Source organism: Pipistrellus kuhlii, unplaced genomic scaffold (assembly GCF_014108245.1).
Source record: "Pipistrellus kuhlii isolate mPipKuh1 unplaced genomic scaffold, mPipKuh1.p scaffold_m20_p_12, whole genome shotgun sequence".
NCBI lineage: Eukaryota > Metazoa > Chordata > Mammalia > Chiroptera > Vespertilionidae > Pipistrellus > Pipistrellus kuhlii.
This window is the reverse complement of record NW_023425427.1, coordinates 32606990-32617365: the sequence shown is the minus strand read 5'-3', so window position 1 is coordinate 32617365 and position 10376 is coordinate 32606990.

Below are 10376 nucleotides of genomic sequence, written 5' to 3'. Positions count from 1 at the left end.
TCAACACAGGCAGGGGAAGGGAGGAGAGAGCTAGAAATAGTTGGAAGAGAAGCCTTTGTACCCCAAAGACTTCAACAACTTAGAAAGAAAAGCTCTTTTGTTAATTGTTAGTCGTTGCCTGTTAACAAATTGCACGTTTCAGTATCTGGTGAGCGTTAAAGAAGTATGACCTGACTGAGGCTATTTGACCAAATAAGGTAAAATAGTTTATTCCTTTCTGGAGGGTTAGGTTTCATTGAAGTTAAACCCAATTTCAACTGCTATTTTTACCAACAACCTGGTTCATCTCTCTCTTGTGCTCACAGTGTTATGCTAAGTTATGCCCCAATTCAGAGATACTAAGATGTCTGTGACTGAACAAAGGTGTGTCCTGGAACTAGGGGTTCCCTTCTTAACTCTCAGCCCCAAGTTAGTATGTGGCTCAACTGGAGGCACATGGGCTTTTTGTTTGCTTGTTTGTATGTTGTTGTTGTTGTTTGAGTGCCTTGATTCATAGTCATTCAGTCAACAAGCGTTTGAATGCCTATGCAATGCCCTGGGGAAATAAAGGTGAGGCAACACAGTCTCTTACAGAGTGCCCAGACAGGCAGGCACAGACACACCAGAACTGGTGACTGCAATGACGGAGGTGTGTACCATGTGCACATAAGGTGCAGACCCTCCCTACATCTGCCTGGTGGAATCAGAGAAAACTTGGTGGGGAAAGCCTAACGTGAGGGCACACTAGACAGATGGGTAGGCATGTGTCTGCTGGACTGGTCTGGAGACATGAAGTGTAGCAGTGGACTTACTCTCCCTCATACATATTGCATCTTTGAATCTCCAAGTCATTTCAGGGCACTGAGAGGGACTGATATAGTTATCTTCAAGGCTTAAAATGGCATGGAATCACCTTTTTTCACCTAGTTCAATTTTTAAAATGGAGTCCTACTACTAGTGATGATTTACTATAACAAACAAGAAAGCATGAGCTGGTAAGAGACATATATTAAAAGGTTTTAGCTTCACTCACTTAACACACTACTGCTATTATATACATCATGATGTTGTGGAAATTATGGGGAGAATCCTCATAGTCTCAAACAGTAAGACTCCAACCCAAAAAATAATGGATCCAGCAATGACATGTGAATATTTGTCACATGAAATAGGAAAACTTATAATAAACCTTGAAAGATTATTAATAACTGTACTAAATAGTCACAGAGGCCAGAAGACCTAGTATATTTTAAATACTGAATTTTACACCTACTTAATATCTAACTTTGTACACGTCATATGATCTCTTGGAAGTTGCTTACCCTATCCTTAAATTGAGGTTCAAATTTCTGGTCAAGCACCAAGGAAAACTATTACCTCATTACCTTTAATGGCTAAAAATGTCAGGATTGGGGAGGAAAAATCATTTACCTATGTGGCTAAATGAGACCCTTTTCTTTCACTTCACTTTAAACACACACACACACACACACACACACACACACACACACACACACACACTGCACCACCACAACAAATTAGAAGAAAGAACTAACGTTCTATTTTAATAAGACAAAGAAATGGCAACAAACTCAAGCTACAAATTAGGAAAATGAATTCACAGAGACCAGAGACCAAACATGCACAGCATGGTGGAAATCTGAGATTATACCCCGTTAGGCCTTATTTCCTTCATGGAGAAGGGAGGAAGCTCATACACCCTCAACTGAGCAATGCCCTGCTCTGGCCGAGAGTCTGGAACTGTGATATTCCTGCAGGTTAGTGCTCTACTTTAGTAAGTCAGACCTGTTTCTGACCAGTGTATCACTGAAGGCCAGGTTAAAACATCACCAAAACCTCTGATGGGCTATGGATAATTGAAACGAAAATATAGATAATTGAAAGGAAAATACCCAATTAAGGAACATTGGCAACCAAATTTACAAAGCACACAGAAAAATCTAGCACTGGGAAAGACAGTTATCAAACCATAAACAAAAAAATTGACAGTCAAAATAAAATTATAAAATAAAAATAAAATTATAAAGTAATTTTAAAGCCTGGGTTTTTAAAAATATCTGAGAAAAGGTATCTATATAACAAAAACAGAAGGTTATAAAACCATACCAAATGATAATAAATTCATGCATAGAAATCTTAGAACTTATATTTTTAAGAACCTGACAGATGGAATAAGCAATATACTGGACATAATTATAGAAATAATTAGTAAATTAGAAGATACAATCAATTAAATCATTCAGAACATAGCACAAAAACTAAGAGGTAATTTTTTTTAAAAAGGAAAGCTGATACATAAAATATATAGTGAGGAGATCAACCATGACTCTAGGTCTCTAGGAAAAAATATAAAAAGGCATATCTGAAAATATAATTTTTGACATTTTTCTAGATGTGTAAGCTAGCCTGTACTAACTGGCAAAGGCTTGCTCTTGTGATTAAAATGAAAAAGGAGAGTGTTAACAGAGCAGTATCTCCAATCTTTTCTTATTTGATTAAAAAAATCATAATCAGGTGCAGAATAAAGTTTTCCTAAGTGAGGAGATATTATATCATTAATAATTGGCATAAGCCAGAGAAGACTGTATCACATCTGGAGTGAAATGTTGCCAAATAAGAAGCTTAGGAAGTCTTACCGATGGGTCCTTCCATTAATTGACCTCACCAAGCATATTCAGTAGATATCACTCTTCTAAGCTTATTTCCTTGCTTGAAGATAAGGCACTTAATTTAGATTTCTTAACTCAAATGTATTAGACTCAATTGATCTGACTGAGGAACCTTTTCTGGGAGCCATAGTGCCTGGCAAATCCTAGTCTTATAAGTAATTGATACAAAGCAGTAACCAACAAAACGAAGGTCTGAGATGGAAGTACTTTGAATCATTTGGAAACTATCTTCCTTTTTACTGGTCTTGCAAATTTAGCATAATTTTTTCCTTGGTGCTTTTTAATTACTAAACATCCAGTAGTGACAATTACATTGTGGAATCTGGTATCTTGGGGATGGACAGGCACCATGCAGTGAGAGGAAGTAGAAAGACTATGAGAAGGTGAGTGATTCCCATTGTGATGGATGATTAACATTGAGGGGTTCTTCAATGAGGGGAAGGAATGGAAGAAAAGAGGATAGTTATTGGAAAGCCACAGAAAGGTCAGAAAGGTTTGCATTGATTAAGAGGTTGACAGTCCTTCACCTTGGAGTTGCAATCAAGTCCACAGTATTATCAAATTAGGCTAAAAACTTGGCATTGGAAGTTCCTAATTTGTGTATTTCTTATTTTTATTTTTACCCCAATTATGATATTGAGATAAGATTTACTGAAGTGTTTCAAGAAATTTACCCCCTGCTGAGATCATGTCAGGATAGTCTTAAAACATAGCACCATACCTGATAGCCTGGAAAAATGGAACCTCCATATGAAGAATGCCATATGCAAGAGAAATTCTGATGGCAAAAACAAGACAAAACTTCCCAAGATGTCCTCACAAAATTTTTCCTCCCTGCTTATCACAGCAAAACAATTAAGGAACTAATAGACCCTAAGACATGGTGCCGGTTAATACTGTGGCCAATTTGCCTTCTTTAATGCCCACTTTTCATCTCATCTTAGCATCAGAATTTGTTTAGCCCACTATATTAATAATAATGACATTAAGACCACTTTGCTTAATTAGATTATCAAACCCTCCTTATACAAACTTTTGTCTTACGGCATAACATGTATTTCTACCATCCAAACGGATTGATATAATAATACTAAAAGCAAACAGAACAGCACCAACTCCCTCAGTGAGAGTCCTGGTCCCTCAATGACTCTGAGAAAATGAAAATATCCTCTTAGGAAGCTAGGAATCCTGATTCTGAGTAGTAGCATCATTTACTAATTCAGAGGTTTTCTGCATTGATGCATGAGGTCTTGTCCAGAATACAACTACTGTGAGTGTCCACCTGTAAGTTCATAACTGTGCAACCTATAAAATGTCTAGCTGCCCTATGATACATTTTAATAATCTGCATTCAAAGATCAATCAGCCTGGAAGAAAAAAAAATAATGGTAGAGCAATGTGGCACTTTAGTGCAATATCTTGCGAAAATAACAAGTAGGGATCATACATTCATGATATAACCAAATTCTTAAAATCCTGTTTTACATCTCCTTGTCTCAGAATTTTATACCAGGGATAATTGTCCCCAAAGGCTCTCTTACTTTACTTGGTACCTTCCCAAACTTGCCACATTGATTTTAGCATCCCCACTCATTTCCATATTTTTAGAAAATTACTCCCCTCTAGACTTCCTAATGAAAATCTAATCACACCAGTCTTGATGCTCCTCAATTCTTCTCTTCCTCCATTGCCCAGAATCTGTCCAACCCAGCAGATAATGACAAACTTCCTTTAATGGACAGGAAAGGGAAGAGGAAGTTTATATTTTGCTGTAATAGCAGGATGGCATTTTTCTTGAACACTGACTAAATGCTTTAAAAAAGACTGTCAAACCTTAGAGGGAAGGTAGAGGAGTGTGGGGGTAAGGGGAAGAGATCAACCATAGGACTTATATGCATGCATATAAGCCTAACCAATGGACACAGACAACAGGGGGTGAGGGCATGAGTCTGTGTGTGTGTGGGGGGGGGGTGTAATGGGGGATAAGGACACATATATAATAATTTAATCAATAAAGAATTAAAAAAAAACTCTTATTGGGCCACATAGAAAGAGCTGAAGTATTCTGAGGAATGTTATCCTGAATTCAAGCTGTTGCTAAATTCTTACTGAGAATACTTTCTACCAGTGTTATAAACTCCTGTCACAGGCCCTGGACTTGATTCCACTGGCTGTTAATTGGCTTTTCTCTTGCAGAATATGCATTTTTGTTTTCCTGCCTCTTGAGGAATGAAACTGATCTAACTTCTGCATCAGAATAAACATTGATGGGTTTAACTGGATCTTCATATGCTGCCCAACTTCTATTGCCTATATTCTACTCACTCAGTTGGTAAACTTGATGTGTATACTGGGTGCAGCAAATATTTTAGAAGCTGCCCTTTAATTCTATGGTATGAAGTGAGATAGAGCCATTTATTGATTTACTGAGAGTATATCTATCAAATGTATGGTTGATCACAACCCATTTAAGAAATCTTGCAAAAGTACTAGTCTGAGAGAGAATGAAATGGCATTATTCTGGCTCAACAAAGTCTCTAGTTTTTTTAATGTCTGGTTTGGAAGAGATATTTTTATATCCTATATTTGAAGTTGACAAATAACTAGGAGCAATAATTGTTTTATATTTGGACCATTTTTTTGTTTGCTTGTTTTGCTTCAAAACAGAATGGAAGCTCCTCATGACATTAACCGGAAAGCTAACTGACAGATAATTGACCCCTCAGCACCTCACCAAGTAGGCAGCCAGTTAAGAACGAAGTCTGTATGATTCCAGGCTGAAGCTAGTCTGCTGCTACCTACCAGTAATGCCTGGAAGTAAAGTTGAACTATCCACTCTTTTTTTTTTCTTGTGTATGTGTATGTGTGTTTGGAGAGTTGGTGGGGAGGGAACCTGCAATTAAAAATAAAATTTTAAAAATAAGAAAACCGAGTCTCCTGTGCTGTCCTATTTTCTCCTTTCCCCACATATATTTATTAAACATTAATTGTATGCTTGGTACCACATCCAAAGCTGGGCACACAAAGTTGAGTTAGACAAAGCAGAGGAAACAGATCAAAATGATAAACAAATATGTAAAATAACTACAAATTGTAAAAAGTGTTATGAAGGAAACTAACCAAGAGCAGGGACACAGGGAGGCTATTGTCGGTTAAGGGGGTCAGGAGGGGACTTTCTGAGAGTTGAGTTCCTTTTCTTGTCAGATAAGGACCAGAAACAGTCTTTTTCTTTTCTGGGTGAGACACTCACAGTTTCTTTGGCCAGTCTCCCTATTAAATAATCAGGAAGAGTCCCTTCTAGATCTTCCTACTCCAGTTCTGGAAATGAGTCTTCCATGAAAGGAATTTAAAAGATGAGACTTTTCTTTTAGGAAATAATTGATAGATGAGTCAGAAAAGCTTTAATACTATATCATCAGCTGCCCTTAGAAAAGAGCTGGAATCCCAAAATTGGATTCTCAAAACTTTGTTGCAAATAGCCCGGGGTCTCTGAACTCTCCCAGTGAGCATACCTATGGACCCAGCTGCTGCGGACCCCCACTGGGAAGTCAAACCTACACGGAGGTCTACAGATCCCCAACTTCTACGAAGACCATCATTGAGATGCTATTCTTAAATTCACCATTTCCATCTACCTTTATCTCCTGCTCATGTCTTATGTCCAGTTCACTGTCCTCTTCCTCCTTATCTCTCTTTCTTGTGTTTCAGCCACAGGTGGGCTATCCCAAGGGTCCATCGAGAAATAAGGTGAGGAGATATGCAGGCAAGGCAAGTGCTCATTCTTGTTTATTCCAGATTTGGGGGAAAAGTCATTCCCATTCCAAGGTGGGTACATTCTAAGTGAATGAAACTGGTCTGTTCACAAACAATGAAAACATTTTCTGTACAACATGCAGATACTGATCATGCTATAAATAGGCATTCGTTTTATTTACTAAACACCCCCTTTGCTGGGCTGGGTTGTAGTCAGTCAGAACTATAAAAAAAGGTGAGTCCAACTTATTTGCCTATTGCTTTTTTTAAAATTATAATTCCTCCCAATCTCCCAGATCTGTAAATATTGACTCAATATTTTACTGTGCTTCAATTTAAGAATTCAATTGTCTCTCTTAACTGGTTCATAAACACCAAACAGAAAAACCAGTTCTTGAGATGGAGGAGATATAGCCTCTGATTGACACACTGAACCTGGATTACGTATTAAATGAGAAATGCCCTCCTTGAGCCAAGATCATTGTGAAGTGAAAAGCAAGTGACCTTCTCAGTCGATGAGGCATCCATAAAGTGGTTGGAAAGTTTCCCTGTTTGCACATGGAATCAGAAAATGAAGTAAAAAGAATCCATTCCATTCCTCTAATTTCATCATCTTGCTACAGCCATTCTCCCCAGGGCTTTCCTCTAACCCAGCTGCCAGGGAGGTGTGAAGGGTTATCCTCTCTGAAACACCATTAAAGATCTGTGGGCCCTCCTGGGGCTGCTCTGAAGGAGCTCTGTAGTGAAACTGGCTGCTTCTCTGGGCTCATCATATGGAAAGTATATTTCTCAACACAGCTGGCAAACAAATCTCTTTGAAGGAGATAGCCAAGAGGCCTGAGATTGGCCCTCGAATAATGAGTTCAGCATCTTTCACTCTCCCCAGCCTATAATATTCTTCCTCCCTTGTAGTTATTTATTATTATTCAATATTTATGCAAGCTATAAATGTGCACAGCACTGAACAATATACCACAGAGAGAGCCAATGCAATAACAACATCTTCTCCCAAATCATAGAAAAGGATCCTCAAGTCAAGTTCAATGGTGGGGGCATCCAAGAAGAGGGGAAAGCAAGGAGATGGATAGACAGCTGAAGCCATCCAGTGTCCGAGACCCATTCTAGGCCCGGGCACATTCTGCTGCATCAGAGTGCCTCTACTCTGCAATGAATCATGGGAGGAAATGGCTTGACCTCTCCCTGCCTTTGGCTATTCCACACTTGTTTTGTAAATAGAGGTAGAAATAGTGATCCAGCATTGAGACATGCATCATAAACTACAACTCCTATTCCTCGCTCACATCCAAGGTAGTGGAAACTATTAAAAAACCAGGAGTTTAGCAAGCAGTGCTCTTAACTCAGGGTACATAACCTGTGGAATGCCCTCCTCACCAATATTACTTGTGCCTGTATTTAAAAATAAAACTGCCCTGACATTCTGCAGCAATAACCTGATCATGATTTCTGTTTGCTAGGAAATGAGTGCAATTAAGTGCAGGCTGTGGAAGAAACACTCAAGGTCATGTCATCAGAAAATGAGAGATCTGACATCTGAACCCCAGTTTGAACCTCAGCCTCTGCCTGAGCCTTCCTGCTTGACACTTGAGGCTTTCTTCCTCTTCCATTCTTCCATCTAGTTTCCCAATATGGTCCTTCATCTTCCACCTTTGAGCAAGGCCTTCCTCAACCCCTTTGGATTTTATTTCTCTCCTATGTCCTTCCTACAAAATCTCATCGTCTCTCATGCTTTAACCAGTAGCCTTATGTGGTGAACTTGGCATTACCTCCCAGGCCCTACACTTATTATAAAGAAAAGCTTATGAACCTGGAGTCAGACAGGCTTTGGGTGAAATACCAGCATTGCTGTGTATACCTGTGAGACCTGTTAAAGCCCTCTCAAACCATTTCTCATCTTTAAAATAAGGAAACTATTTACCTCAAGGTTGAGGCAGAGACATCCAGGTGCTGCTTAATGTCCATTTGCCCTCTTTCTCAGTAATTTTTAAAATATATTTTTATTGATTTCAGTGAGGAAGGGAGAGAGAGAGACAGAAACATCAATGATGAGAGAAAATCATTAATTGGCTGCCTCCTGCACCACCATCCCCTCCACTGAGAACTGAGCCTACACTCAGGTGTGTGCCCTGACCAGGAATCGAAATGTGATGTCCTGGTTCATAGGTTGACATGCAACCACTGAGCCTCGCAGGCCGGGCAGAGAACTCTGATTTTTAACTAAGCACATTAGGGCCAACCTAAAACATGGTTGTACTGACTCCCTTTGAGGTACTTGTGGCCATATGATATGTTCCAGCCAATGAGAGGCAAGCTGAGGCATTTGAGTGATAATCCTTTACTTTCCTCATTCCTGTTTTTTAGAACACAGATATGATGGCTGAGTTTCATCAACTATTTTGGACCACGAGGAGACCCTGAGAATAGAATCCAGGTTCTAGACCACATGTGTCAAACACAAGGCCCGCGGGCCAAATCCGTCCTGCCAGGCCTGGCAATGTGGCCCGCACCGCGCTGTCATGACTGCACTCCGCTGCGTTTCCATCACAATGACAGTTTATGACTGTTCAGTAAATCATTCGGCCCGCGATTTAGGCTGGATTTTAGATTTTGGCCCCTTCTCTGATTGAGTTCGACACCCCTATTCTAGACTACAAGTGGCCAAGCAGAAAGATACATAACTGATTCCCTACACAGGTCATTAACTTACCATAACAGCCCCGAACCACCTGTATTTTATACAGCAAAGGGGGATAAAAATAAATCTGGCAAGTGTTTTCTCCTAAGTGCAAATACATACACATCTAACATATATACCTGTTTTCCCTCTCTTCTTTTTCTATCTAGTGTGAATGGGTGCTGTAGAAGAGATACAGTACCTGCTGATACTGGAGATACAGCAGGTAGTGGAAAGGAGAGAAGTATCTGTTTCATGCCTTCCAGTCTTACACCATGATTCCCATTGGCCAAACCTAGCCAGAGATATTTTCAAAGAAGTCATAGGGAGCAGCCTTCTTCAATGCAGAACAGAGCCAGGAAAGTTCAGGGGATAGATTTGAGAACAAACAGGCAAATGACATGGCCTGCTTAGAGATGGTTAACTGAATGAAGACCTCTATGTCAAGTATTTAGCACAGTCCCTCCTACATTATAGGCATACTATAAATGCAGTCTCTCTTTCCCTTCACTGGTCTTTTTTCTGAGTTATAGATTCACACAATCATTAATCCTTACATCTGTCCCATATAGACAGTCCACAAGCATCTCCACTCAATTGTCAAACACAGAATTCAGTACCTTATGCCTCTACAAAATTTCCTCACTGCTGTGTTCTAATACATGTGGTGGAATCACTACTATTATAATCACTGTCTTTAAATCTCAGTGTCCTAGTAAACTCGTCCCTCTTTGTAAACATCCCTTCCCACATCCATGGAGTTACCAAAACACGGACACTCCTACCTGCATGGATTTCCCAGCTATCCCCTCTAACTCTCAAAGCCTCGCATGAATCAACACTGTTCTTGGCATCACCTTCTCACACAGAGGCTCTGCCCTTCGCTGTTTATCTATACTAACTGGATTTCTGTTCTACTTTCTGTATCACCAGCTCTCTATTTTTTGGCTCACATAAGGCATTTCAGTGTCTCAGATTCAACTTCTGGCCTCCTTTCATCATCAGTTACCTAGCTAATCAACAAATTTCTTTTAAGTTAAGTTCACAAAAGCAAGACTCTAATTGGGCCCCATTCACATTTTCTTGCCATATCACTAAATAGATGGCCTATAAATAAACGGCCTATGTATGCTATGTCTACCATGGCTTGTCCATCAGGGCCTGAGAGGGGGCAATACAGGCAAAATTGATATCTCTTAAACAGCCTTATTGCTACAAGCTATTCTTCTCAAATTCAGTTATAATTATAGCATTCTCCTGAT